Consider the following 5,822-nt stretch of genomic DNA (forward strand, 5'->3'; position numbering starts at 1 on the left):
AGTCAAGGGAATTGTAATAGATATGTATGATATTGGGGGGTCAAGTGGGGCGGTGGATTGGGGATGGGGTGTTGTCACCTCATGGGTAAAAATTATAACTATTGCACTGTGTTGTACAGCTGAAACTAATTCTAAAAAATGTGTATTTCACAATAAAAATCATTTTGAAAAAAGTTAAAAAAAACAGAATAATAACAATAATGTTCAGGAACATGTGGAATTTATGGCAGACTGCCACACCTAACAATTACAATAGCGTACAACTTAGGTATCAGTCTCTTTTATAGCATATATTTTCATAAGGAAAATTAATTTACCTGGGAACTGGTATATATCTCTACCCTTAGATTAAAATCTAGTTCCACTTTGCCATTGTCATCCATAGAAATTTTGCCCCAACTAGTTATAGTTTTGGCTCTATCTGGATACTTATGGTCAATAAAACACAATACTGAGAGGGTGACATCAACCTGGCAGAGTAGGAAGCTCTGGGCCTTCATGTCACCACAGAAACATGAAATAACAGTTAGAAATTGGCTAAAATAAATTCATAGGAGCTCTGGAAATCAAACAAAAGATCTATAGTAACCAAGCAAATGCCCAATCTAGCAAATTCAATATGATAGGAAATTTTTTGAAGGTTTAACTAGTTAGTACCTGCTCTGCCCCTCACTAGCCTAGAATGGCACAGCTTGGGGTAAGTGGTAGCCCAGTCCACATTCTCCAGTTTCCTTTCTTCTGTCAGAGAGAGCAGAGTGGATGTAATTAACCACAATGTAATCTGTCTGGGGGCTCTCTGAGGGATTTGTCTCTGTGACTCCTAATTTGGAATGCACACAACCAAAACGGTGCAGCTTAGATCCCAGACAAGGAAAAAAAAAAGCTACAAGAAAGAGTGTGCACAGCTTGTGAACACTGTAGGTGGATTTAAAACCCACAGACACGTAGGGCAAGAGATTATAAACAAAGGAATACAATGGAAATGGCAAAGCCCTGAGAAGAAGCAGGGGAGTAATTCACAGGGAAATTGAGATATTTAAAGGCAACTGTGCATATGAGGGAATTAAAACAAACAAACAAACACAGGCTCAGAGAAGACTTGTGCTCATAAAACAATTGAGATGACTTTAAGCCTCTATGCCAGGCTTATACCAAAAGTTAAAACGTGCCCTGATAATTAATTAAGGTCTTCCACTGCACAGAGCCAACTGCAAAGTCTGGGAAATGTGGCTGTTTTTCTAAATGCACAACTTTTAACAAAAGATCACAAGGTGTACAAGCGATGGGAAAATATGGCCCATTTAAGGAAAAAAGTAAATATCCAGAAACCATTTCCAAAGAAATACATGCTGAGACTTACTAGAAAAAGAGTTTAAAATGATTGTCTAAAATACACTCAAAGAGCTAAAACAGAACACAAACAAATAAAGGGATCAGGTAAACAACATCTGGAAAAAATGATAATATCAAAAAAGAGAGAATTCTAAAAAATAATCCAACAGAAATAATGGACAAATAAGAACATTATTAAATTTTCAAGGAGAATTAACACACATCTTTCTTAAATTTCCCCCAAAATTTGAAGATCAGGGAGTACTTCCTAACTTATTCTATAAGGACAGCATTACTCATTACTTTAATATCAAAGCCACACAAAGGTACCCAAAGAAAAGAAGACTACAGACAGATATTCCTAATGAATGTTGATATAAATAATCCTCAACAAAATACTAGCAAGTCAAATTCAGCAGCATCTGAAAATAATTATACACTATGAGGAATTGGGTTTTATTCCTGGAAGGCAAACATTGTTCAACACACCATAAATGAAAAAAAAATCAATGTAATGTAATCAACAGAATGAAGGACAAAACCACATGATTATTGCAATTGCTGCACAAAAAGCATTTGACAAAATTCCACATGCTCTCATGATAAAAATACTAAAAAAAATGGAATAGAAGGAAAATACCTCAACATAATAAAGGTCAACTATAAAAAACCCACACTAACATCATATTCAATAGTGAAACACTGAAATCTTCCCCTCTAAGATCAGAACAAGACTATGGTGACTGCCACATCTATTCAACATAGTACTGGAAGTCCTAGCAAGAACAATTAGGCAAGAAAAAGAAAATAAAGGGCACCCAAATTGGAAAGAAGTAAAATTATCTCTGTTCACAGGTGACTTGATCTTATATAGAAAACCCTAAAGATTCTACAAGCATGCACATGTGAACACACACACATACACACTTGTTAGAACAAATAAACGAATTCAGCAAAGTTGTAAGATATAAAATAAACATGTAAAATCGGTTGTCAACTATAATTATATATATATATATATATATATATATATATATATATATATATATATATATATAGTCACAGGATGTGGAGTATAGCATAGGAAATAGAGTTAATGGAATTGTAACAGCTATATACAATGTCAGAGGGGTAGTAGATTGGGGGAGGGGGTTATCACTTTATGAGAGGTGTAAATGTCTAACTATTATATTGTTTTATACACCTGAAACTAACACACACAAAAATTAAAACCAGAAAAAAAAATCAGTTGCACATCTATACACTAACAACAAGCAATCCAAAAAAAATTAAGAAAACAATTCCATTTACAATAGCATCAGAAAAAAGAAATACTTCAGAATAAATTCAACAAAAGAGGCAAAAGACTTGTACATTCATAACTACAAAATGTTGGTGAAAGTAATTAGAAATACAAATAAATGGAAAGTCATTCCAAGTTCTTAGATTGGAAGATGTAGTATTATTAAGATATCAATGTAACAAAATGATCTACAGATTCGGTGCAATCCCTATGAAAATCCCAATAACATTTTTTTGCAGAAATAAAAATAATGTATACTAAAATTTATATGGAATCTCAAGGGACCCTGAATAACAATCTTGAAAGAAAAGAACAAAGATGGAGGACTCACACTACCTGGTTTCAAAACTTACTGAAAAGCTACAGTAATCAAAAGAGTATGGTACTGGCATAAAAACAAACATATAAACCAATTAAATAGAACAGAAAGTCCAGAAATAAACCCTCAAAAGTATGGTAAAATGATTTTCAAGAAGCATTCCAAACCTTTCAATGCAGAAAGGAAAGTCTTTTCAACAAATAGTGTTGGAAAAACTGGACATCCACATGCAAAAGAATGAAGTCAAACCCTTACCTTAAACCATACTAAAAACTTAATTCAAAATGGATCAAAGACCTAAATGTAAGGGATAAAACTATTAAAATCTTAGAAGAAAACATTCTTAGAAAAGCAAAAGCTTCACAACACTGGATTTAACAATGATTTTTTAGGTATGATACCAAAGGCACATGCCACAAAAGCAAAAAATAATCAAGTTAGATTTCACAAATTTGGAAACTTTTGTGTGTCAAAGGATACTATCAACATAGTGAAAAGACAATCTATGGAAGGGAAGAAATAATTGCAAATTGTATATCTGATAAGGGATTAATATCTAGAATATATGTAGAACTCCCAAAACTCAACAAGAAATATATTGATTTAAAATGGGTGAAAAAAAATAAACTGGTATAATCCAAAACAAAAAAAAATAATTAAAAAATAATAAATAAAATAAAATAAAATGGGTGAAAGGCTTGAATAGACATTTCTCCAAAGGAAATACACGAATGATCAAAGCACATAAATATATGCTCAGTATCACTTATCATTGGGAGAATGCAAATCAATTCTCCTAATGAGATATCACCACAATGTGATTATCACACCACAATGAGATATCACATCATATCTACCAGGATGACTACTATAAAACATACAAAAAATGAGAAGTGTTAGCAAGGATGTTGAGAAAATTAAACCCTTCTGCACTATTTAGTGCAAAAGTAAAATACTGTAGAAAACAGTATGGCAGTACCTAAAAAAATTAATAATAGAATTACCACATGATCTAGCCATTCTATTTCTGGGTACATTCTTTCACATTGAAAGCACTGTCTCCAAGAGATAATTGTATACCTATGTTCATAGCATCATTATTCACAATAGCTAAAATATGGGAGCAACCCAACCATCCTTGGACACATGAACAGATAAACAAAATATGGCATACACATACAATGAAATATTACTCAGCCTTAAAAATGAAGGAAAATCTGATACATGCTACAATATGAGTAGAACTTGAGGACATTATGCTAAGCTAAATAAGCCAGTCAGAAAAAGACTATGATTTCACTTATACAAGGAACATAGAATATAAAAATTCATAGAGACAAAAAGTAAAATGGTTGTTGTCAAGGCTAGGGAGGGAAAATAGGGGTTTATTTTTCAATGGATACAAATTTCAGTTTGGGAGGATGAAAAAGTTCTGGAGATGAATGGTGGGGATGATTGTACAGCAATGTGAATGGATTTAAAGCCACCAAACTGTACACTTAAAAATGGCTAAAATGGTCAATTTTATGTACATTTTACTACAATAAAAAAACTGAAGCTGAAAAAATACAGATACTGAGAGCCAGCATGCTGAAAATTTTCTGAAAAAGAGAAATATGATATATAAAAAAATTTAAACCCCTAAAGTTCTCTGTTTTCATTTTCAGCAGGGCTTTATTTAATCTATAAGATTCCTATCTATGATCTTCAAATTTAATAGGGAAAAACTATTTCATCTATAAATTTATTTTATCTCTAAGATCCCTATTCTCAAACTATCTACTATACTCTTGAATTTCTTTCCTGGAGAACAGTAATTGAAAACAGTCAAGTTTTCAAGTATGATATCTACATTTGCCTACATCCTTGTCAAAATTCCCCTTTATTTTGAGTCACTTCAAGAAAAATTAAGTGCTTGCTATATGCTAGTTACTGTGAGTATAAAAATGAATATGATATGGCTTCTGTTCTTGGGGAACTAAAAATGTAGGGGAATGGATAGAGAACATATAATAGATTATTTTGATACACAGCCCTCATTAAGCTAGGTGCTCTAATCAGGTTGTGCATACAATGCAATGAGAGCATGAGGAGGGCAGAGGAGTTGGGTGGAAGAAAGCCCAGCAGAGCAAGTGAACAGGAAGCCCTAACCTTGCTTAGAAATGAAAAGAAGAAGGGGGGAATCCTGGTTCATCAAATAGAGGTTATCAATATGTATGACAAGGAATGATTAGATTAAGCCAGACAATATCAATGCTTGTGTCTCATTGCTAAAATCCCAAAAGTGGGAGTGAATAAAGTGGAAGAGTAGGTAGCAAATGATGGCCTCAATTTTATGTCAGAGGCCTGGTGAGGACATGTAACTATAAGGAGGATACTAATAGGACAGGGTCCCTCTAAGAGAAATCAAAGCTTTAAATGAGTAGAAATGACATATACACACAAAACTAGTACATGTTTTAATAAATATTGATCTTTTAACATCATCTGAGCCAGAACACTGAGAAAATTAAGAATTAAGGAGTTAGAGAAAAAAAATTTTCTAGTCAAGATTGCATAGTAGGTAAACGCTGTGCTAACCTTCTCTTACGACCACATCAAAATTACAACTAAACTACAAAACAGCCATCATTGTGAATCCCCTAAAATCTTGCTGAACCAAAGCCCGACAACTAAGAACATACAGAAGAAACCGCCTTGAGACTGATAGAAGGGGCAGAGATGCAGAACGGGCTGGTCTCACATATGTGTGTGACCATTAAAAATTGGGAGGGGGGCCGGCCGAGTGGCGCGATGGTTAAGAACTCGCTTGGGATGCCAGAGGGCCCCGGTTCGGATCCCACATGAGGGCCAGTGAACACTGCCCTC

Source organism: Hipposideros armiger, unplaced genomic scaffold (assembly GCF_001890085.2).
Source record: "Hipposideros armiger isolate ML-2016 unplaced genomic scaffold, ASM189008v1 scaffold_659, whole genome shotgun sequence".
NCBI lineage: Eukaryota > Metazoa > Chordata > Mammalia > Chiroptera > Hipposideridae > Hipposideros > Hipposideros armiger.